This window comes from Hyla sarda, chromosome 1 (genome assembly GCF_029499605.1).
Source record: "Hyla sarda isolate aHylSar1 chromosome 1, aHylSar1.hap1, whole genome shotgun sequence".
In the NCBI taxonomy this organism is placed as follows: Eukaryota; Metazoa; Chordata; class Amphibia; order Anura; family Hylidae; genus Hyla; species Hyla sarda.
This window is the reverse complement of record NC_079189.1, coordinates 413,915,953-413,941,837: the sequence shown is the minus strand read 5'-3', so window position 1 is coordinate 413,941,837 and position 25,885 is coordinate 413,915,953. Positions and strand designations below refer to the sequence as shown.

At 44.2% G+C, this 25,885-nt stretch overlaps 2 long non-coding RNA genes across 2 annotated transcripts in view; both read left to right on the top strand.

The window, feature by feature from the left end:
- LOC130280360 (uncharacterized) overlaps nucleotides 1-2,912 on the top strand; it is a 68,797-nt gene extending 65,885 nt beyond the window's left edge. The window contains exon 3 of the long non-coding RNA XR_008846031.1: nucleotides 2,804-2,912. This is a non-coding gene — a long non-coding RNA (uncharacterized LOC130280360). The remainder of the gene's footprint in view (nucleotides 1-2,803) is intronic.
- A 482-nt stretch (nucleotides 2,913-3,394) lies between these two features.
- Nucleotides 3,395-25,885, top strand: part of LOC130280349 (uncharacterized) — a 74,091-nt gene continuing 51,600 nt past the window's right edge. The window contains exons 1-2 of the long non-coding RNA XR_008846030.1: nucleotides 3,395-3,483; nucleotides 20,972-21,111. This is a non-coding gene — a long non-coding RNA (uncharacterized LOC130280349). The remainder of the gene's footprint in view (nucleotides 3,484-20,971; nucleotides 21,112-25,885) is intronic.

Below are 25,885 nucleotides of genomic sequence, written 5' to 3'. Positions count from 1 at the left end.
TCGGGATAGCCGCGGTGTAATCGCGGCATCCCGAACAGCTGACAGGACAGCGGGAGGGCCCCTACCTGCCTCCTCGCTGTCCGATCGCCGAATGACTGCTCAGTGCCTGAGATCCAGGCCTGAGCAGTCATCCGGCAGAATCGTTGATCACTGGTTTCTTATGAGAAACCAGTGATCAACATAGAAGATCAGTGTGTGCAGTGTTATAGGTCCCTATGGGACCTATAACACTGCAAAAAAAAAGTGAAAAAAAAAAGTGAATAAAGATCATTTAACTCCTCCCCTATTAAAAGTTTGAATCACCCCCCTTTTCCAATAAAAAAAAAAACACAGTGTAAATAAAAATAAAAATAAACATATGTGGTATCACCGCGTGCGGAAATGTCCGAATTATAAAAATATATCATTAATTAAACCGCTCGGTCAATGGCGTGCGCGCAAAAAAATTCCAAAGTCCAAAATAGTGCATTTTTGGTCACTTTTTATATCATTTAAAAATGAATAAAAAGTGATCAATAAGTCCTATCAATGCAAAAATGGTACCGCTAAAAACTTCAGATCACGGCGCAAAAAATGAGCCCTCATACCGCCCCATACACGGAAAAATAAAAAAGTTATAGGGGTCAGAATATGACAATTTTAAACGTATTAATTTTCCTGCATGTAGTTATGATTTTTTCCAGAAGTCCGACAAAATCAAACCTATATAAGTAGGGTATCATTTTAATCGTATGGACCTACAGAATACATATCAGGTGTCATTTTTACCGAAAAATGTACTACGTAGAAACGGAAGCCCCCAAAAGTTATAAAACAGCGTTTTTTTTTTCAATTTTGTCGCACAATGATTTTTTTTCCCGCTTCACCATAGATTTTTGGGCAAAATGACTGACGTCATTACAAAGTAGAATTGGTGGCGCAAAAAATAAGCCATCATATGGATTTTTAGGTGTAAATTTGAAAGAGTTATGATTTTTTAAAGGCAAGGAGCAAAAAACGAAAATGCAAAAACGGAAAAACCTCCGGTCCTTAAGGGGTTAAAGGGGTACTCCAGGATTTTTTTTTTTGACCATGCTACAGGGACTGTAAAGTTAGTGTAGTTCATAATATAGTGTTTGTACCTGTGTGTGACGTTTTTCTCACAATTCTTCTGTGATTTTCACTCCAATATTTATTTTTACCAGCATACAAAATGACTGTTGTTTCAGATTTTTCCCAGGTTGCAATGCGGCTGAGACCTGACTCACTAGTCAGCTGATGACAGGGAGCCTGTCTACTTCAATGGGTGGAGGGTTGTAGCTTGGTGGGAGAGAGATCAATTTGCAACTAATGCAACAGCTGTAGGCACCCTGATTGAAAACCACAGGTCTTTTGATGGATGCAGCTTATTTATGTTTCAATGGGTGGGGTGGTTGATGTGTGGGAGGGAGGAAAATGGAATTGTGGGATTTGTAGTAAAAAAAAAGAAGTCAAACAGGAAATACCAGTTCACAAAAAGCTAGCCACAGTGTTATGGTAATCTCATAATATAGCTATTTAGCCCCAAGACAAGTGCAGATCCTTCCTAAGAATGTCCTTTACTGTCTGCCAGGTACATACTAAAATCACCTTATGGTGGATAACCCCTTTAAATGTTCCTTTTATTTTTTTGAGCAGTGTACATGTCAGTATTTATGGGAAAACAATGACTTGTGAAGTATTTTTAAAATAAAATGACACATTGTTTTAGTTTGGTTCTTATGTTTAATGTTTAAAAAATAAATGTGGCAGTTTTCTAATTTTGCATATCATTATCTTTATTTAAAATAAATAGTTTAGCGTAATATAAGTCTTCACAGAGCCTCACAATAGGGTGACGCTTTCCATTCTTCTAAATAACTCAGACAACAATGACAGTAGGATTCATAATTAACAAAAGTTAATGTACACATCTTACCTCCCCTTCTTTGTACATGATTCAAAGCATACCAAGAAAACTATTTCATGTGGCTAATGGGAGTCATTACCGTACATCAGTTTCCTATGTTCATGTGGCTTTCCAACTGCTGTAAACAGAGGAAAATAGCAGCTCGGACAAGATGACTATGAAAAAATCACGTATTTTAATACTAAAAAAAAAATAACCCCACCCAACACAATCTTGAGAAAGGTCCTGCTACATGGGACTGAATGGAACGACAGTGCGCTGGCCCGATTGCTGTTTTATTCATTGTCTATGAAAGTACCAAAGATAACTGGGTACAAACCTTTTTCCATAAAAAATGAATGGAAAGACAGTCGAGTGTGTGCATTATTTCTCCATTCAGAGTCTGGTTCAGCAGTCCCTATCTCCAGTGTCACACGCTGCCCTGTATCTTCAGTGCAGCCTGCTTTTCCTGGACCAGAGGCAGCAACATCATGCATTGCCATAGCAATGGCTCTGCACTACATTGAACTGTGCACAGTTGAGTGGCAGTGCCTCATGTCCTATAAGTTGCAGGAGCACAGGGCCAATCGGTTAGACTTGTAATGCACATCTCTTGGACGGGATATTAAAACGATTCAATATGCTGCCTCTTTGCTCGTGATTGTGGTTTACTCCCTCACCACTGTTCACAGCTGGTATTAGTTTCTCTGACCTCCTGCCTATTTTCTGACAATTCTTTAGCCTGCTGATTCTGTACCTTATAGTCCTTTTGGTTTAACCCTTGCCTGTCCAGTCATTTTTTGTGTTTCCCATTTTGTACTTCACTGCTCTCCTGGTTTTGAATGTTGGCTTGTTTTTGGATTATCTCTTTGTATTCTGACTTTGTCGCATACTTAGTCTAGGGACTGTAGTCTAGCTGGGAGTTTGTTTCCAATCCGACACTGGAGCACAAGCACTCCCCTGATGTATTGGTCATGTCTGCCCAGCTGATGAGCAGGAGAAATAGAACAATAAGGAGCTTCACTTGCTGCCAGGATCTATGTAGCCTGCTGTGCTCACGGTACATTGTGCCTCTTCTCCAAAAGGTAAGGGGGGGGATGGCAGCATATGAGTGTCGATGACGACAGAAGGGTTGGGGGGTATCTCCAGATTATTTCACTTTTGTCACATGATAAATGTAAACCTGCTCTCATCACCTGAATTGGGGGTGCCATTGGTAGGCCTGACAATTCTGATGTTCTCTAGTGAATGGAGATGGGTTATGAGCACAGGTTCCAATAGAGGATATGGGGCTATAGTGCCATATTTATGGAGTATGTGTCCTTAAAGGCACTGTCCCATCAAGCAAAGTGGATAAAATCAGATGTGTGTCACAGACATATATGTTAAGGAGTACAATTGTGGTGTTTCTAAGTAGAGTGACATCCCTGCACAGTTCTGCCCATGAACTCAATCACTTCCCGGTTTCCTCCCTGAACTGTGACCCTGCTGTTGCCAGGCTACAAAGCACAGCCAAAGACCAGCTGCCATTCATTTTAGGAGACTGTAGTTGAACTAAGCATGTGTGACCCAACTCAGTGAGTCATAACCAAGGGCAATAGTTATCAAAACAATGTGGAATTATTAAGCTTATATCTATCATCCCTACATTTAAACTATGTTAAACCTCACATAATGCATCATTTTAGACCTCGCACAACCACTGAAACTTATATAGGACTACACTAACTTTATATCCCCTGTAGCATAGTCAAATAAAAAACAATTCCTGGAATACCCCTTTAATTGATTGTTGCAATAAAAGTAAGTGAGCCCTTTGAAATTACTTGGATTTCAGCATTGATTACTGATAAAATGTGGTGTGATTGTTAATTAAGTTGCAATTGTAGGCAAATACAATCAAACACTAAAACAAGTGCAAACAGTTTTTACTGTTCATGACTTTTATTGACTACACTGAGGTAAAAAAAAAAAAAAAAGGTACACATCTTTTCTCAAGAGAGTCTCAAGTTATCTAGGACCACCTGGATGTTCCTCACATATACACAGTGCTGTATTGGGATGACAAAAAACAGCAACACCAAAACCACCCAGTTGTGAAGAATGGCAAAGGAAGCATCATGGTTTTTTCATTAAAGGGGAACTCCGGTTGGAAAAAAAATGTTGCCAAAAGGTCAAACAGATTTGTAAATGTCTTCTATTTAAAAATCTTAACCCTTCCAGTACTTAACAGCTGCTGTATACTACAGATATACTACAGAGAAATTTGTTCAGTTCTTTCCAGTCTTAAAACAGTGCTAAATATTTGTAACCCTTGTTACAGAAATCTTAGAATTTTTTTTTGTTATAATTTGTCATACTTGAAATATAAACCAAACATCTTTTATTATATAATTAAGTTATTATCACTGTTGGTTTATAATACATTCTTTAAAGAGTAAACAGACTGTTAAGTTTTTTAGCAAATGTGTGCTTTTTTATTTTAATTAGGTGAATGAGGGTTCAGAATGACACTATCACACCTAGGACTTATGCAGTGTATTTCACGCTGCGAGAAAAAAAGCTATATTTTACTCTAAATTAAAGCATGCTTGTTCATCTCATTGGATGCCCTAAGACAGTTTTAACCAAGGGCAATAAGGCAAAACAAGACATAGGTATATATCTCAAACAGTACATCTTCAGAAATACTTGTACATTAAAAATATGTTCAATGTTATCTATTGCATCACTTAGACTTTTGTGGTAAAAATCCAGGACAGACAAGCAACCACTATAGAATATTCTAAAATGACTGTCCTCCCTGTGGCCAGTCTGGTAAGGAGAAGACTGGGTAAAAGCTATTCTGGTTACATACAAGCTCCTCATTTCTTGTAGTTTACAAGGTAAATAATCTTCAAATTTTAACTAGTATAGAAAAAATACAATTGCATGTTCCCTGAGGTGTCAGTTTGATGTTGGAGATGTGTAAGGCAAAGGTGCGTAGTCAAATAACGTAGCGGAATGGTCAGAATACGGGCTAGGCAAACAGACAAAGGGTACGCTTAATCTCAGGCTAATGGCACTGAAGATCCGGCAGGGAAGAGTGGGAGATTCAGGAACTTATAGAATATTGTCAGGTGTTGCACATAATTATGGACGTACTGGCTCTCTAAAATTCAGAGCTCCGGCAGGTGCGCCGGAGACACCCATGCAGGAGCCGGGGACACGCGTGCAGGAGCTGAGAGGCAGTGGAGGACCGTGGTAAGTGTCGGGCTGGGACTCGCTTGCGGGCATGTCCCGCAATGCGAATCCCAGCCCCACCGGCACATACGCATGCCCCGCCAGCACATGCCCATGCGGCCGGAGCACAATGTGTTACAGTACCCCCCCCCCCCTTTGGTCTCCCCCTCCTTTTGCAGCTCAGAAATTTACTGAGAAGGTCATGGTCCAGGAAATTTTCCGATGGCTCCCAAGATCTCGCCTCCAGACCGAATCCTTCCCAATCCCCAAGAAAAAGCGTTTTCCTCTGATAAACTTGAAGTCCAAAATTTCTTTTACAACATAAACATCCGAGGTACCAAAGATGGGAGTAGGAGAGATTTCTTTTTTAGAAAAGTGGTTGTGGATGACAGGTTTCAAGAGATAAACATGGAAGGAATTTGGGATCCGGAGAGAGGACGGCAGATGGAGAGAATAGGCCATGGGATTTAAACGTTTCTTGATTTTATAGGGACCCAGATAGCGAGGGTTTATAACTGGGTACTTTGAAGTGGATATATTTGGCTGACAACCAAACTTTGTCACCAGGAGAAAACTTTGGAGGAGAACGTCTTTTCTTGTTTGCTTGAGACTTCATATGACATGTGGCATGCAAAAGAGAGCAACGTGTCTTCTGCCAGATGATGGTAAAATTCCACACTTGCTCATCAACCGCAAGAACTCCGGAGGAAGAGAATAAGGGAAGAGGATGAAGTCCATAAACTACAAAGAAAGGCGAAGTTCCAGTGGATTCAGAATTCTTATGATTGTATGAGAACTCTGCCCAAGAAAGTAAATCGACCCAGTTGTCTTGACGAGTTGAAAGGAAATGAAGAAGATAGTCTTCTAAGACCTGATTCACCATCTCAACCTGTCCATTGGATTGAGGGTGGTAGGCTGAGGAAAAATCTAGCTTAACTTGGAGACATGAGAGCAGAGAGAATTTAGAGATTAACTGGACTCCACGGTTGGATACAATATGTGAAGGCAAACCATGTAAACGGAAGATGTGGAGAAGAAAAAGTTTAGCAAGCTGCGGTGTAGATGGAAGTCCAGGCAGCAGCACAAAATTAACCATTTTAGAGAATTGGTCCACTACCACCCAGACGACTGTATTGCCACCAGAAGATGGCAGGTCAATAATGAAGTCCATAGCAATATCGGTCCAGGGGAGCTCTGGGACTGGCAAAGGCTGTAGAAGACCTGCAGGTTTAGAACAAGGGGTTTTATCCCGGGCACAGACTGAACAGGAATGGACATAATTAATGACATCCTGTTTTAAACTAGGCCACCAATATTGTCTTGAGATGAGCTGTAGGGACTTACGAGTTCCAGAATGACCGGCCAGAAGAAAGGAATGGCCCCATTTCAAGACTCAGAGTCTTAAACAGGGAGATACATAAGTCTTTCCAGGAGGCAGGTGCTGGAGAGTTGCTGGTGCTGCAGAGAGGAGATGCTCAGGAGGAATAATATGCTGAGGTGGAGATTCTCAGTCATGCACATCAGAAGACCTGGAAAGAGTGTAAGCTCGTAAATTCTTCTCTGCAGGATGGAAGTGGATGTAGAAGTCAAATCTGGAGAAGCACAGAGACCATCGGGCCTGCCGTGGGTTGAGTTGATGGGCTGTCTGAAGATAAAGCAAGTTCTTGTGGTCAGAATATATAGTAACAGGATGTACAGAACCCACCAAGAGATGACGCCATTCTTCCAAAGCCAGCTTTATAGCCATAGACAGACAAGGAGAGCGCTCCTAGTGTGATAGCGTAATGTAAAAGCAAAGATAATAGACAAGAAAACTTGCTCACCAAGTCTAGTTGTACTGCAACCAAGTACAACTATGGTGAAGACGTGAAGTGACCCTGCAACGGGCGAAGAGCGGCAGCTGCTCCTGGACACACAGGCGAAGAAATTAAGCGGATCCCTCCAGGGAACAAACCAGGATAGAGGCAGCGCACAGGACTTCAAGGTGAAATGGTTTATTTACCCGGCATGCAACGTGTTTCGCTGGATAACCAGCTTCATCAGGCCGAGCTTTATAGCCAAGAATTCATGGTCTCCAATAGTATAGTTTAATAGTTTAAAAACCACAGGTTAGAATTCTTCCCTTAGAGGACTTTTGTGTTAGGACAGCACTTGCTCCAACTGAAGAAGCATCCACCTCCAAAAGAAAAGGCTTGCCTGAGTCGGGTCTAAACAGGATCAGAGCCGAAGCGAAGGCAGTCTTTAACCGTTTAAAAGCATCTTCAGCCTCTGGAGTCCAGACATTGGGATTAGAAGTCTTCTTGGTGAAAGAGACAATGGGCGCTACCAAGGTTGAGTAATGAGGAATAAATTGCCAATAGTAATTGGAAAAACCTAGAATGCACTGAATAGCTTTTAAGCCGGTAGTTCGGGGCCAGTCCAATACAGCAGACAACTTGTTAGGATCCATCTGTAGACCTTGACGCGTAACGATTTAACCCAGAAAAGGAAGACAGTTTTTTTTTTTGAAAATACACTTCTCAAGTTTAGTTTAAAGATGTTTAAAGATGATTGTCTCAGAGACGTTTTAAGATCTCGTGGATGTGGGAATGATTGGGCGAGTAGATGAGAATATCGTCCAAATAGACCACGACACAGGTGTATAAGAGGTCACGAAAGACATCATTGACGAATTCCTGGAAGACTGCTGGAGCATTACAGAGTCCGAACAGCATCACAAGATACTCAAAATGTCCATCCCGAGTATTAAATGCAGTCTTCTATTTGTCCCCTTCTCTTATGCCAATCAAGTTATAGGCACCTCGAAGGTCAAGTTTGGAGAAAATCCTCGCTCTACGTAGACGATCAAATAATTCTGAGATCAAGGGAAGGGGATAGCAGTTCTTGACTTTATTCAGGCCGCGATAGTCAATGCAAGGTCGCAAAGAACCGTCTTTTTTGTCTACAAAGAAGAATCCGGCTCCGGCAGGAGAAGATGACTTCCTGATAAAGCCTTTTTGAAGGTTTTCTTGATTATATTTAGACAGGGCCTGAGTTTCTGGAATAGACAAAGGGTAAATTCTTCTATAGGACAATGGTAGGGACAATGAGGAGGCAAAACTTCAGCTTGTTTCTCACTGAAGACATCAGCATAGTCCTGAAGGAACAAAGGCAAACCGGGCAAAGGAGTAGATATAGGCACCAACTTAGATGGACGTGTATGAATACAGTGACCATTGCAATAAGGTTCCCAATGGAGAACTTCTCCAGTTTTTCCAGCTGCGGGGCATGGAGTAGCAACCAAGGAAGGCCCAGCAGGAGAGGGGAGGTACAATGAGGAAATACATAGAAGGACAAGTTCTCCTTATGCAACACTCCAACCTCCATAGATAACGGTTCTGTGCGGAATAGCACAGTACAGTACAGATTTTCTCAGTTGACCGTAGAGATGTACAAGGGCTTCAACAGGTAAGACCCCGGCAGATGATACCTATGTACTAAGGAGGCATCATTAAAATTTCCCGCGGAACCAGAGTCAAGGAAGGCAAGAACTGAAATAATCTCTTTGGTGGGTAGAGAAAGCTGGACCGTCAAATCCAAGAGTTGAGAGGAGGTATTCACACCTAGGGAAACCTCTCCTACCAACCCTAGGTGCGAGCTTTTCCCTGTGACTGTGGACGAACAGGACAATCACTGAGGAAATTATCTGCACTGGTGAGTTCTTTCCTGCAGAGTGAGCCGAGACCGATCCAACTGCATAGCCTCCACTGCGGGAGGTAACATAGAAGGTTTCGGTGGTTGCTGGAAGACTGGTGCCAGACGAGGAAAGCGCCGAGGTTGTGCAGACGCCCTTTCCTGACGTTGTTCCTCACGTCGTTCAGAGAAACAGATATCAATCCGAGAGGCCAACTGTAGGAGATCATTCAGAGTAGAAGGCAATTCCTGGGCATCAAGGACATGCTTAAAGGGTACCTCTCATCAAATAAACTTTTGATATATTTTAGATGAATGAATGTTGAATAACTTTCCAATAGCATGTTAATGAAAAATATGCTTCTTTCTATTGAATTTTTCCAGATCAGTCCTGTCAGCAAGCATTTCTGACTCATACTGGAGTCCTAAACACTCAGAGCTGCCAGCCTGCTTTGTTCACAGCCAAACAGGCTGTGAACAAAGCAGGCTGGCAGCTCTGAGTGTTCTCCTTTGTGAACAAAGCAGACTGGCAGCTCATAGTGTTTAGGACTCCAGCATGAGTCTGAGATGCTTGCTGCCAGGACTGGTAGGGAGACCCCTAGTGGTCATTTCTTCAAAGTGGAAAATTAAATTAAATTAAATTAAGAAGCATATTTTTTAATAACATGCAATTGTAAAGTTTTTCTGCATACATTAATCTATAATATATCAATAGTTTTTTTTGATGAGATGTACCATTTAATATGGCTAGAAAGTCCTCTTTTGAATGTGGCACAAAGAGCTTCATTATTCCAAGACAACTCTGAAGCTAGAGTACGGAAGCGGATGGCATACTCGCCCACAGAGGAGTTGCCCTGGGAAAGACTCAGCAAGGCCGTTTCAGCGGAAGAAGCATGAGCAGGTTCTTTAAATATGCTTTGGAATTCAGCCAAGAAAGCCTGAAGACTGACTGTGAGTGGGTCACTGTGATCCCATAATGGGGTTGCCCAGGCCAGGGCCCTTCTTGTTAAGAGACTGAGGACAAAGGCCACCTTTGCTCATTCCGTAGGGAACTGTTCCACCATTAGCTCGATGTGCATGGAGCACTGTGTCACAAAACCACGACAGGACTTGGGATCCCCCTCATACTTCTCGGGAAGGGACAGATGGAGCTTGGATCCCGTGGTAACTGCAGGAATGGGAGGCAATAATGGAGCAGGAGGAGGATGTGGCTGCTGCGGTTGTTGCTGGGCAGAAAGCAACTGCTGCATCATGGCAGACAATTGGTTTAACTGCTGTGCCTGCTGAGCCAACTGCTGCAACTGGAGAGCCACGATGGTGGTGAGATCCGGTTTCTCCGGTAGAGGTACCCCAGCGGGATCCATGGCTGAATCTTTCTGTAATGACGCTGGATGTGGATCCACTAACCTGTGTGGCTGATGACACGGGCTGTATCGGGGAGCGGAATCTATGGTGCCGCTGGTCTTCACCAGAGCCCGCCGCAAGGCAGGATGGGCTTGCTGCGGCAGGTGACACCCAGGTCGCTACCCCCGATTCGACCACACAAGTAGCTGGGCAAGGCAAAGTACAGTAGGATGAGGCAGATATGAAGTTGGACTTAGCAGAAGGTCAAGGCAGGCAGCAAAAGTGCGTAGTCAAATAACGTAGCGGAAGGGTCAGAACATGGGCTAGGCAAACACACAAAGGGTACGCTTAATCTCAGGCAAATGGCACTGAAGATCTGGCAGGGAAGAGTGGGATGTGCAGGGACTTATAGAATAGTGTCAGGTGTTGCACATAATTATGGGCATACTGGCCCTTTAAATTTCAGGAGACGGGAACACGCGCACCGGAGCTGAGAGTCAGTGGAGGAGGCAGCATGCGGGCGCGTCCCGCAATGCAAATCCCAGCCACACCGGCATTATGGGAGAGCGAGACAATGCGTTCATGGCCAGCGCAAGGTGTTACGCTAGCTCTGTCATATTGTTGTGTTCCAGTACATCAGTTCCAGCTTCTACCCATTAGAGTTGTCAGAGTTGCTAGAGATTTGCTGGACACACGTTATATGTTTTTCATGTGGTAGACAAGTTTATGTAATATACTCTGTCATCCATCACATTGTACAGCTTAATGAAGATATGCAGCAAAAACTTTTTAACTATTCTTGTGCCCAGGCTGCAAAAATAAAAAACAAACTTTAACTCACCTTCCTACGGTCCCCCGTTGCGGAGATATCGGGTCCCGTTCCTCCGATGTTGCTGGTCTTCTGGCTTCTATAGACTCGAAACGTTGCTGAGCCGTCAGCGTATTGCCGGCCACAGCGATGTCCCACCTCGACTGGTAATAGACTGAGTTAACTGTCATGTTAACGGCCGGTGATACGCTGAGGGCTTTGTGACGTTTAGAGCCTATAGAAGCCAGAAGACCTGCAGCATCGTAGAAATGGGACCCGGTATCTCCGCAATGGGGGACCATAGGAAGGTAAGTTAAAGTTTTTATTTTTTTTATTTTTGCAGCCCGGGCACAGGAATAGTTAAAAAGTTTTTGCCACATATCACCTTTAATGGTTGATTTGGTCACTTGTAATGTGGAGGGGAAGGGGGGAAAGGGGAGGAAAACAACTTTTTTAATTTCAACTGGCCCCAAAAAGTTAAACAGATTTGTAAATTACTTCTATTAAACAATCTTGATTCTTCCAGTTCTTAACAGCTGCTATATACTACAGAGGAAGTGGAGTTGTTCTTTTCAGTCTGACCACAGTGCTCTCTGCTGCCACCTCTGTTTGTGTCAGGAACTGTCCAGAGTAGGAGCAAAACCCCATAGCAAACCTCTCTTACTCCGGAAAGTTCCTGACATCGACAGAGGTGTCAGCAGAGAGCACTGTGGTCAGACTGGAAAGAACTACTCAACTTCTTCTGGAGCATACAGCAGCTGATAAGTTTTGGAAGGATTCAGATTTTTTTTTATAGAATTCATTTACAAATCTAGTTTACTTTCTTGCACCAGTTGATTAGAAAAAAAAATAAAAAATTTGCTTTGGCAGCTACATTGAATATTTTCAAAAAGTTTGCTATCTGTCATATATCTTCGGGCTGAAGCAGGAACTTGTGTTTAACTCTGCCTAAAGCCCTGAATAACACCCTAAGGGTGCAGGGTGTACATGTATGCCCTGCGCCCGCTCCCAGTCTACAAAATGCACTGAGGAGCTGAGCACGTCTTAGTGGGATGGTCCTAGCTGCTATTATTTCAAAGTTGATTGCTGCATCTAAAATGCAAAAAATCGGATCCTGGCAGCTCAGTAGAGCTGATCAGGATACCCTCAGTGAAATTGCAAGGTACAGATCAGCTGAGAGATTGTGGGGAGGTTCCCTACCTGCACCCATCCCGGCCGTTATGCCCCCTCCCATAGACATGAAGGGCCGGATCATCATTGGCGCTCATGGAGTGCCTTCTCTGGGCCCCGTGCCCGCAGGGGGTCCCTGTCACATCCGGGACATCCCTGTGTCCCGAAAAATCTTTTCAGGACACAAGGATGTCCCTGTTACCTCTCTGCTGCCCTGCATCAACTTTAAAAACGCAGTGGCCGCAGGGAGGTAGCGCACGCAGGGACGTCACTGACGTCCTGTGCGTGCGCTCATAGAAGACCAGAGCGGAGCAGTGAGGACACGTGGGTATGGTAAGTCACCACTCAGCACGTCATCTTCAGTGTTCCGACCACCGCTCCTCTCCAGTCTCGGGACCTACTGCTATGACCCATATGTCATAGGAGTAGATTGTGACCCTGGACCCGAGGAGTGGTGGTCGAAACACTGGGGCCGAAACAGGCATACAGCCTCCAGCCATACACTGTATATGGCTGAAGGCTGTATGTCTGTGGGGGAACTATACTGCACCTAATGTGGGGAACTATACTGCATCTAATGTCGGGGAACTATAGTGCACCTAATGTGGGGAACTATACTGCACCTAATGGGGGGGAACTATACTGCACCTAATGTGGGGAACTATACTGCACCTAATGTGGGGGAACTATACTGCACCTAATGTGGGGAACTATACTGCACCTAATGTGGGGAACTATACTGCACCTAATGTGGGGGAACTATACTGCACCTAATGTGGGGGAACTATACTGCACCTAATGTGGGGAAACTATACTGCACCTAATGTGGGGGAACTGTACTGCACCTAATGTGGAGAACTGTACTGCACCTAATGTGGGGGAACTTTGCTTCACCTAATGTGGGGGAACTATACTGCACCTAATGTGGGGGAACTATACTGAAACCTAATGTGGGGAACTGTACTGCACCTAATGTGGGGAACTTTACTGCACCTAATGTGGGGAACTGTACTGCACCTTATGTGGGGGAAATGTATTGCACCTAATGTGGGGAACTGTACTGCACCTAATGTGGGGAACTGTACTGCACCTAATGGGGGGGGGGAACTGTACTGAACCTAATGTGTGGGAACTGTACAGCAACCCTAATGTGGGGGAACTGTACTACACTCCTAATGTGGGGGAACTGTACTGCACCCCTAATGTAGGGAAACTATACTGCACCCCTAATGTGGGGGAACTGTACTGCACCCCTAATGTGGGGTAACTGTACTGCACCCCTAATGTGCGGGGAACTGTACTGCACCCCTAATGTGCGGGGACTTATACTGCACCTGTGGGGGAACTACAACCTAATGCGGGGGAACTATACTGCACCTAATGTGGGGGAACTGTTGGGGGGTGGGGTGGGGCCCCATCATAATGAAGTGCTCCGTCTTCCAGGCAGCCTTAATCTGGTACTGGTTACGTCACGTCTCTAGTCCCGAAATACCCCTTTAATGTCAAAGTTACAGAGACATGTACTGATAATCCTTGGTAACTGAAAGCTTGTTTAAAAACACAATGCAGTAACTGATTTTGTATGTTTTGTATATTTAAAATAAGGATATAATTATGCCTTTTTGTTAACAATTGCCTGCCAATGTTAAAGCGCACACAGAGGTATTATAAGAAGCAATGGCTTTTTATGAGCCTCCCAAAAATGTGTCCATTTTTGGGCGTAGCCACCATTTGGCAAGAAATTGCTCCAAAATTATCCTTTTTGGGGAATAGCAACAGGTTTTGCAACTGGCAATACCTTTTTTTTTTTTACAAATGAACAAATGAAAAGCCTGTGGATGAGGCCTGCTTAACAGAAAAATGACTAGATTGAGAGCAACAGCAGCAGCAGGAAGGTTTTGTTGACATTGTAAGGTGTTTCAAGAGTCCCATGCAGCCTTTTGATGCCACGTGATGTGCTTACTTAGAACTATTATTCCTAAAATGTTGCCCTGGCCTCACCATATATTGTGCTTGCAGATCCAGCACTGTGCCTGTTTTCCTACCTCTGGGAAGGTAGAGAAGAATTGCCACATGGCAGGGTACTGTAAAAAGCTATTATGTACACCTCCACCCCTTTCTCAGGAAGACCTTTCTCTGTAGCCTACAATTGCAGCATTAGTATTGCAGATCTAAGTCTGAGATGTTATGCAGATGTTTTGACTATCTCAATTCTTTATCGTTGACAGTGCCACCACTTCCATACTGCTCTGGTGCTGTCACCCTGTTCCCATGTCCTGTTCAAAACCACATCATCATAGCCCTCCTCACCATCCCCCCCCCCCCCCACTTCTCTCAGCCATTGCTGCCACCTCCACCATCTCTGTAACACCCCAAAAGCTGAATGTCCTCACATATCTCTTCATTGCTGTCCTTTTCCTTAGCAACCAAGATGCTGTTTCCTCTGAGAAAAAACAGGGCCTTACTAGGAGGGAGCAGCAAAGACAGAGATGATGGAACAATCAGGATAGAAAGGTTTACTGTAGAGGAGGAGAAATCCACTGATGCCTGACTCAACATCTTCATAGCATTAGACTATTCCTCCTCCTGAGTTGAATGGAAATAAGCTGCCTACCAGTCCAAAATGCCCATATTATCCTCAAATATGGACCACTTTGACTTGTTGATGCTTCTACAGCTACGATGAACATGGCTTCTACCTGGGCACTGTTAGAAGCAGGGACCCGGAGCGCTCGCGGCGTTCTCCTCTCTGCAGCGCCCCGGTCAGACCCGCTGACCAGGAGCGCTGCACTGACACTGCCAGCGGGGATGCGATCCGCATAGCAAGACCATCCCGCTTTGCGGCGGGCTCTGGTGAATACCAGTAGCAACTTAGAACCGGTCCACCGATACGGTCCACACCAATCCCTCACTGACACAGAGGATCCACCACCAGCCTGCCGAATCCTAACAGTAGATCCAGCCATGGATCCAGCTGAGGTGCCACTGCCAAGTCTCGCTGACCTCGCAACCGTGGTCACCCAACAAGGACAACAGCTGTCACAGTTGTCCGCCATGCTACAGCAGCTTCTGCCTCTACAGCAGCAACCATCTCCTTCGCCAGCTTCTGCACCTCCTCCGCAGCGAGTGGCTGCTCCTAGCCTCCGCTTGTCCCTGCCGGACAAATTTGATGGGGACTCTAAACTCTGCAGTGGTTTCCTGTCTCAATGTTCCCTACACTTGGAGATGTTGTCGGACCAATTTCCCACAGAATGGTCTAAGGTGGCTTTCGTAGTTAGTCTTCTGTCTGGAAAGGCCTTGTCATGGGCCACACCGCTCTGGGACCACAATGATCCTGCCACAGCCACTGTCCAGTCCTTCTTCGCTGAAGTCCGTAGTGTCTTCGAGGAGCCAGCCCGGGCCTCCTCTGCCGAGACTGCTTTGCTGAACCTAGTCCAAGGAAGTTCTTCCGTAGGCGAATACGCCATCCAGTTTCGTACCCTCGCCTCAGAGCTAGCCTGGAACAATGAGGCCCTCTGCGCGACCTTCAAGAAAGGCTTATCCAGCAACATCAAAGATGTACTGGCCGTACGAGAAATTCCTGCTAACCTGTCTGAAATTATCCATTTGGCCACCCGCATCGACATGCGTTTTTCTGAAAGACACCAGGAGCTCCGCCAGGAAAAGGAACTTGATCTCTGGGCACCTCTCTCCCAGTATCCTTTGCAATCTACCTCTGTGCCTCCCACCGAGGAGGCTATGCAAGTGGATCGGTCTCGCCTGACCCATGAAGAGAGGTCTCGTCGCAGAGATAAAAATTTATGCCTGTACTGCGCTAGTACTGAACATTTCCTAGTGGACTGCCCTATTCGTCCTCCGCGTCTGGGAAACGCACGCACGCACCCTGTTCACATGGGAGTGGCGTCCCTTGGTGTGAATTCTGCTTCTCCACGTCTTACTGTGCCTGTGCTGATTTCTCCTTCTGCCAACTCCTCCTTCTCAGCTGTGGCCTTCTTGGACTCTGGTTCTGCAGGAAATTTTATTTTGGCCTCTTTTGTCAATAGGTTCAGCATCCCAGTAACCCGTCTCGTCAAGCCGCTCTACATTTCTTCTGTCAACGGAGAAAAATTGGACTGCACTGTGCGTTACCGCACAGAACCCCTGCTTATGAGCATTGGACTGCATCAGGAAAAAATTTAATTTTTTGTTCTGCCCAACTGCACCTCTGAAGTCCTCCTCGGTCTGCCATGGCTCCAACGTCATTCTCCCACCCTTGACTGGACCACCGGGGAGATCAAAAATTGGGGTCCTTCTTGTCACAAACGTTGCCTCACATCTGCTCTCATTTGTCTAACTCCTGAGGTTCCACCCTTACCGGTCCCTCCCAAGGCTTACCAGGATTTTTCAGATTTTTTCGGCAAAAAGCAAGCAGAGATCTTGCCTCCTCATAGCCCCCTTCCAGATAATACTCTGCCCCGTGGCAAGCTTCACCCTCTGCCCCCCCTCCCCTTCCCACTTCTTCTTGAGTTCCTGCCCTAGATGAAGTAACCCAGGACTTCTCCGTTATCTGGAAGGAGACTCAAGAGTCGCTCCCAATGGCCTCGTCTCGTATGAAGCGACAAGCAGATAAAAAGAGGGGGATATCTAAGGGGGGGGTACTGTTACGCCGAGCGCTCCGGGTCCCTGCTCCTCCCCGGAGCGCTCGCGGTATTCTTCTCTCTGCAGCGCCCCGGTCAGACCCGCTGACCGGGAGCGCTGCACTGACACTGCCGGCGGGGATGCGATCCGCATAGCGGGACGCGCCCGCTCGCTGGTCGCATCCCAATCTGCTCACCTGTCCCGTTCCCCGGCTGTCACATCCTAGCGCGCGGCTCCGCTCTCTAGAGCGCGCGCGCCAGCTCTCTAAGATTTAAGGGGCCAGTGCACCACTAATTGGTGCCTGGCCCAATCAGTGTAATTAGCTCCCACCTGCTCCACGCCTATATAACCTCACTTCCCCTTCCCAGCATTGCCGGATCTTGTTGCCTTGTGCCAGTGAACGCGTTTTGTGTATGTCCCAAGCCTGTGTTCCAGACCTTCTGCTGTTGCCCCTGACTACGACCCTTGCTGCCTGCCCTGACCTTCTGCTACATTCGACCTTGCTCTTGCCTTGTCCTTCTGTACCACGTCAGTCTCAGCAGTCAGTGAGGTTGAGCCGCTACCGGTGGACACGACCTGGTTGCTACCGCCGCAGCAAGCACATCCCGCTTTGCGGCGGGCTCTGGTGAATACCAGTAGCAACTTAGAACCGGTCCACCGGTACGGTCCACGCCAATCCCTCACTGACACAGAGGATCCACCACCAGCCTGCCAAATCCTAACAGGCACATGGCTCTTTCCCACAGTACTGCCAACTTGCTTACTGGCAGAAGACATGGCAGGGGTGTTTTTTCCACTGCCCTGTCCTTGCCCAACCTTTCATCTACCATGCATTTTGTTTTGTTGTTTTGGAATTTAGTTGGATCGGTGACGATTAGATGATGTGTTTTTTTTAACTCACAAAAACATTTTTTTTGTTTTATATTTTTTATCAACTATAAGTCTGCAAAGTCAGCAACAGTTAGACAATGGCCCTCATTTACTATTCTAAACCCGACTTGTTTTGTCGGGTTTTTTTGGCGCATCTTTGTCTGCGACATGTCGCAGACATTGTGCGCCAGCCTGCGACACGATGCAACATTTTTTCCCGACAGACCCGATGTGGATTCTCCCAAACCCGAAAAAGGGGCGTAACCTGACATTTCTGAGCTTTCCCACGTATTTATAAAGGTTTCCAACCCGAATTTGTTGAAGTGTTGTGGATTTTTTCCCGACAACTCAGAGTAGTTGGAAACCAAAACCAACATAACCCACGTGCGACAAACAGGATGCGACATAATAATAAATACCAGGGGAAAAAAGCAGTCGGGTAAGAAAGCAAGATAGACTTACAACACGATTTTCTAAGTAAATGAGGGCCAATGTGTTTTTTTTAACTAATATATACTTCTGTATACACTTGAATGACAGTGATAACACAGAAACCGATCTGCCTATGGATGAGGCCAGGCTGCTAGAGAAATTACAGAAATTGAGAACTGCAGCAGCAACAGCAGCCAGGTTTTGTTAAAACTGTGGATAATCTCTCATCATATATACATGTAGTACATAAACTGTTATGGTAAAATCAACAACAATTAGACAATGGCCCTCATTTATCGTTGGAAACCCGACAGTTTTTTTTTTTTTTGGCACAAGATGTCTGCGACAAGGGGCAGACATCATGCGACAAACTGCGACAAGCCTTTCCTACGAACCCGACTCAGGGATTTTGAAAGCCTAAAAAGGGGCGTTTCCCGACCAAAACCTTGGTTTACCACTGATTTATTAAGAAACCCGACCCGAATTTTAGGGTTTCAGTGTCCTTTTTTTTCTCCACTGCTTCAAGCAGTGGGAAAAAGTGTTTGCCATTTCCCTAATTTTGGAATCTTCATAATTTTTGTAGTTTTTTTTTTAAATTTGCAAAATAATTTAAATAAATCAGACATTTTACTGTTAACCAACACTTTTTTTTTTTTTTTTTTTTTAACTAAATAATGCATTTCGCCAACTTAGATATATTTTACTAATAAATTCGGAACCTTCCGATACTAAATATTAAACAAAATTTTGCAATACCTGCTCTATTGTCAATACTCCTTATCCATTTTTCTACCCGAATTCACTCCTTATCCATTATTGACTAAACTATAAAAATAAATTTGTAATTTCTTCACGAACTTGCTGTCCGCCATTGTCTGGTGGGATGTTTGCATCCAAATTAACTTGAATCTCCTCCCGAAGGACATCTGCTAATGGTGTTTCGATGTTGTCCTTGTTAGCAATGTTATGGAGTATTGCACAAGATATTATTATTTTGCATACTGTCTTTGGCTTATATAGCAGTGCTCCTCCACTCACATCTAGACATGAAGACCAAAAAAAAAAAACCCGACATTTTTAAAATGGGACAGCTGCGATAAAAAATCCGACTGCGCCCAAAAAAATCCGACAGCAACAACATTTACGACAAATTAACCCCTTAAGGACCATTTTGACCTTAAGGACTCAGACAATTTGATTTTTACGTTTTCATTTTTTCCTCCTCGCCTTCTAAAAATCATAACTCTTTTATATTTTCATCCACAGACTAGTATGAGGGCTTGTTTTTTGTGCAACCAGTTGTCCTTTGTAATGACATAACTCATTATATCATAAAATGTATGGCGCAACCAAAAAACACTATTTTTGTGGGGAAATTAAAACGAAAAACGCAATTTTGCTAATTTTGGAAGGTTTCGTTTTCACGCCGTACAATTTATGGTAAAAATGACATGTGTTCTTTATTCTGAGGGTCAATACGATTAAAATGATACCCATTATTATATACTTTTCTATTATTGTTGCGCTTAAAAAAAATCACAAACTTTTTAACCAAATTAGTACGTTTATAATCCCTTTATTTTGATGACCTCTAACTTTTTTATTTTTCAGTATAAGCGGCGGTATGAAGGCTCATTTTTTGCGCCATAATCTGTACTTTTTTTTGATACCACATTTGCATATAAAAAACTTTTAATACATTTTTTATAATTTTTTTTAAATAAAATGTATTAAAAAAGTAGCAATTTTGGACTTTGTTTTTTTTTTTTCGTTCACGCCGTTCACCTTACGGGATCATTAACATTTTATTTTAATAGTTCAGACATTTACGCACGCGGCGATACCAAATATGTCTATAAAAAATTTTTTTTACGCTTTTTGGGGGTAAAATAGGAAAAAACGGACGTTTTACTTTTTTATTGGGGGAGGGGATTTTTTCAGTTTTTTTTACTTTTACTTTTACATTTTTTGACATTTTTTTTTACACTTGAATAGTCCCCATAGGGGACTATTCATAGCAATACCATGATTGCTAATACTGATCTGTTATCGGCGATCTTCTGCTCTGGTCTGCTCGATCACAGACCAGAGCAGGAGACACCGGGAGCCGGACGGAGGAAGGTGAGGGGACCTCCGTGCGGCGTTCTGAATGATCGGATTCCCGCAGCAGCGCTGCGAGCGATCTGATCATTCATTCAAATCGCGCACTGCCGCAGATGCCAGGATCTGTATTGATCCCGGCACCTGAGGGGTTAATGGCGGACGCCCACGAGATCAATGTGTTTTCTCAACTCAAATTTGGAAGAGTTGGAAAACTAGATAACTGCTGATGAGGCTTGGCTGCTAAACAAATTATAGGGATTGGGAGCTGCAGCAGCAACAGAAGCAAGGTATTGTTAAAATTGTGGATGATTTCTCACCAAATATACATAAAAAAAAACTGCTATGGTTAAATCAATAACAATTAGGAAAAAAATCTGGTTGGAGATTCAGAGTGCAGCCATTCCGGACTGAAATCCCCAGCAATGTCTGCAGAGCGGATTTTGCCTGGACAAATTCATTCTTTTAGGGGTGAAATTTCAGCTTCAAAACATAAACTGCTGAAATTTCATAGGGGGAGATTTATCAAAACCTGTGCAGAGGAAGAGTGGGGCAGTTGCCCATAGCAACCAATCAGATTGCTTCTTTCATTTTCCACAGGCCTCTTTAGAGGCCTGTGGAAAATGAAAGAAGCAATCTGATTGGTTGCTATGGGCAACTGCCCCACTCTTCCTCTGCACAGGTTTTGATAAATCTCCCCCATAGTGTGCACTGTACTATCACACTGTACAAATGAATTTCCTAAGCAGAATTCCGGTCTGAAATTCAGTAGTGTGAATCAGGCCTTAGAGAACGTGTTTTCTCAGCTGTTTTTTTTTTACCAACTATAGGTGTGCCGCATGAACTGGCAGACAATGTGTCTCCTGAGTCTTCCCTGCCTCGGAACATCTGCCACCGTCCGTGTTGTCCCAGAGTCCTCCAGGTCATTGCGGCTGAAGTTCTGTCAATGAAGCTGCAAATTCTTCTCCAGGTGGGTGCTCAGTTTTTGTTCTTTTGAAGTTATATTTTGATATTGGACTGATCCCTTTGACGTGAGCACTACCTGATTGCACACAGCTACTACGGGAGACACTTGTTGATAGCCTCCAATTTGTTGTGGATGTTTCTGCATTGTTAGTGGTACCAATGTTTCTTCTCTTTGGACAAATGTGTATTATTCACCAACTAATATATGAATGTGTGTATATGCTTATTATTATTACGCATTTTTACATTATTACACATTATTACACAAGGATTATTACACAATGTGATTTCTCAGATTACATGCTATTAGCATGTAATCTATGTATCACAAAAATATAAGCCCATGTTTTTACCCCTTTATAAAAATCATAGCCTTATTTTTGTGTTACATAGATGTCATTCTAATAGTGTGGAGAGGGTCAAAGGACCAATATCATATGTTCATAAATTACAGTAACAATAAGGCAAGTAACAAATGGCAATTGTTACGCCAAGCGCTCCGGGTCCCTGCTCCTCCCCAGAGCGCTCGCAGCGTTCCTCTCTCTGCAGCGCCCCGGTCAGACCCGCTGACCGGGAGCGCTGCACTGACATTGCCGGCGGGGATGCAATTCGCATAGCGGGACGCGCCCGCTCGCGAATCGCATCCCAAGTCACTTACCTGTCCGGGCCCCCGGCTGTCATGTCCTGGCGCGCGCGGCTCCGCTCCTTAGGGCTCACGCGCGCCAGCTCTCTAAGATTTAAAAGGCCAGTGCACCAATGATTGGTGCCTGGCCCAATTAGCCTAATTAGCTTCCACCTGCTCCCTGGCTATAATACCTCACTTCCCCTGCACTCCCTGGCCGGATCTTGTTGCCTTGTGCCAGTGAAAGCGTTTTGTGCTGTCCAAAGCCTGTGTTTCCAGATCTTCTGCTATCCACATTGACTACGAACCTTACCACCTGCCCCAACCTTCTGCTACGTCTGACCTTGCCTCTGCCTAGTCCTTCTGTCCCACGCCTTCTCAGCAGTCAGCGAGGTTGAGCCTTTGCCGGTGGATACGACCTGGTTGCTACCGCTGCAGCAAGACCATCCCGCTTTGCGGCGGGCTCTGGTGAATACCAGTAGCATCTTAGAACCGGTCCACCGACACGGTCCACGCCAATCCCTCGCTGACACAGAGGATCCACATCCAGCTAGCCGAATCGTGACAGCAATTTTATTACCAGTGGCTTCCGGAAGATACTGTAACTGCCACAAACTTCTTAGGCTGCTTTCACACTATAAAAATTAATCCGTTACAAACGTCCGTCAGAAAATCTATGTTTAACGGCCGTTAAACAATCCCATTCAAGTCTATGGGATTTTTCTATTACCCGTTATGAACCGTTATAGCCCGTCATGAATAACGGCCATTAGTTGTGATGGGAGAAATAACTGCACATGCCCTAATTTTTCATATGTCACAAGAAACAAGTAAATTAACGTCCGGAAGAGGTGACATCCGCAGACTCAAGCAGTGCTGAAGGACTTCTACTACTCCCATCATGGAACAGACTTGTTTCCATAATGGTAGTAGTAATTCCCTGTCTGTGGGAGTCTGCAGACAGCTGGGGAGGCTACATTAGTGTTTGTACTACTACCCCCATCATGGAACAGAGTCTGTTCCATGATGGGGGTTGTAGTACAGGGGCTGAGGGATTGACCGCATTGGGTTTTACTTCTGAGACCCGATGCGATCCGAAGTTATTAAGCAGGGGAGGGGGCAGCAGGGTCCGCAACCCTGCGATGTATGGTGTGTTTTAACTTTCATTTTTGAATCCCCCGCGGGGAGCCCTGAATGGTCGGTACCGAGGAGCCATTCAGGGCTGTCAGCGGGAGATTTCAAAATGAACATTGTGAGTAGCAGGGGGCCATAGGTATATTAAAAGCGTTGTGGGGAGCAAGATATATAGCGCTGCGGGGGGCAGAAATATAGCCTATATATCTAGCCCCCCCCCAGCGCATTTATAATATGCCCCCTCCAGTGCATTTATATATATGTAGCAGGAAAAAGGAGTAACACGTAGCAACTCACCACTTCTGTAGAAAGTTGTTTAATGTTGCAGGTTGGTATACAGCTGACACATAACAACAGGAACGGTGTGCAGGGAGGGCTAGACGTGACGGGGGGAGCTCGAGACGATGGATCCTATTTTGCGTCTAGTGACGCTTCTTCCGGTCCTAGTGAACCCAGGTGAGTCCGTATCTTATGCATCCCACCCCTCTCGGGGGTGGAGCTATTAGGTACAAACAGATAATGTGAACAGGAACATACACGTAAGTGTTACACCAAATACAATGTGATCACCCAGTTAAAAAGTATCAATCAAACCTGTCACAGGTAGGGGGATAGATCATGTCGATCATTCAGACCCATTCTGATCCCGCCGGTGCATTAATCAATATACCCCCACCGGCGCATTAATCAATATACCCCCCGCCGGCGCATTAATACATATATACCCCCCTCTGCCGCATTAATAAATATATACCCCCCCCCCCCCCCGCAGCGCATGTATAATGTGCCCCCTGCAGCGCTGCCATCTATATACATACGTCACTGCAGCGCTATATGTGAAAAGCATTCTAGCAGCAGCATTGGCCAACCCGATGCTGCTGCTATAAATACTTTTCATTCATAGCGCAGCGCCAGCATATGTAAATAGAAGCGCTGTGGGGGGCAGATAACACTATATGTCTGCACCCCCCAGCGCTTCTATATTCATATACCCCTGCAGCGCTATGAATGAAAAGTATTTCTATTAGCAGCGCATAGTTCCTGCTAATCACAATTACTACTCCCATCATGGAAAGAAGTCTGTTCCATGATGGGAGTAGTAGTAGTCCCAGCTGTGGGAGTCTGTAGGCAGAGGTGTTACGGCCATGCATGAGTGATGTTATAACGGGTCTTAACGGATGAATATTTATTCATCCGTTAGCACCCGTTATTTCATCTGTTATTATACATCCGTTTTCACACAGAAAACGGATGTTTAATAACAGATGAATGCTCATAGTCTGAAAGCAGCCTTGCTCAGATATCATTTATTTATCATATTTTCACCAAGACGTATTATTGGTTTCAAAAGCTCTCCTGTTAGGCAAAATTGGATTAATGTATTATTTTAAGCTATATAATACACTAAAATATAAATTTTTTTGCACAATTTCAAAAATAGGCTACTTCTTTCCATTTATTTCTGCAACACTTTAGTGATATAAGGTAAAAACAAACTGCTTCTGTGCTTTTTCACCAGAGCCTTTATTGTTTATATGTTTGATAAGAAATATAGGGTACATTGTATCCCCTCCTGGGAAAGAGTCTTATGTGTACTTTAAAATGTCTGTTACCGTGATACTCTTGCTTGCATTCCCCATCTCTCCTTGGCCCATCTTTTATGGTTCATAAAGCTTCAAGAAGAAAAGCAGCATTTTCTCTTCACATTCTGACCTGTTCGTTTTGTCCATGGTTATTTTGGGAAATAAAAGCTTTTTGGCTTTTGTTTTTCCATATTCTCTTTTGTAACACGAATATTGTATACCTTTCTATGCATTCAGCTGGAAAAAAGAGAAAAGGGATGGTGGAAGGAATTGATTAACTACACAGTCCATTTTTCAGTGTACAGTTTTAACTTGTTAATGCCTGTGATCCTGATCGAAAGTTTTATTTGATGCCTTCTAGCGTAAAAAATGCTTCATGGTCATAGGACACGGTACTAGGTACAAAAGCTATGATTGTATTCTGCTGTCTTATACTGTCTACTAATTGGATAAATAAAATATCGATGTTTATTACAATATGTCCTGGTTATGTTAAAAATAAAAACATGAAATAAATAAAAGCAACATGCACATTTTCATAATTATGAACATTTGCAGGCATTTTTTTCATTTTTATGAAACCTGTATACACCTATAAGGCTGGGTTCACACTACAATTTCGCTATATGGTCACCAGACCTAAAACCGTGGTATGCTACGGTTTTAGGTCCAGTCACAAAACGGGAGACGGGGAAAAAATTTGCCAACCAGAATCAGAGTTTGACTCCGGTCGGCACATTCAAATGAATCAGATATGGGCCGGATCCGGTTTCTGTAGAGTGAAATCGTAGTGTGAACCCACCCTAAGAATGCGCATCACGCATATTTTCATCTACAATCTGCAAAGAAATGCTGCATCTTTAATGCCCATTAAAATACAATTTTACACAAAGAATATCTGAGTTCAATTACCTCCTTCATTAAAAAACAATATTTTATTTCATATACTAAAATATACAATGATAATTTAAAGATTCATCAGTTTTGCTAGAGGAGATCATGACCAGCTTGAACAACAATGAGGTGAAGCTTACATATGTATGTAGTTCTAAAGCTGTAGATTTTTGGGATATTCAGTTACAAAAACAGAATGATGGGAGTTTGGGAGGTGACTAGTGACACAGGGGGACCTCGCAGGCTTGCTGGGACTTGCAGTAATTAGACTGACTTTAGTGCAGGCCACGTGACTACAGATGGACTTGACAATAAGATGACTTGACTTACTGATGACCGACTTGTGGCTGCAGGACTTTAGGCTTGAGGCCTCCAATGCTCTGGACATAGACACTGGAACAACTTGACTGGACATGACCTCAGCAGAAGTAGCAATGTGCTAAGAGAGCTAAAAGAGAGATTGCAGCCCCTCCCCTTTTTATATAGGGGGGCTATGCAAGGAGCCCATAGGTCACTTGGGGGGGGGGTCACCTGGTCACTGGAGC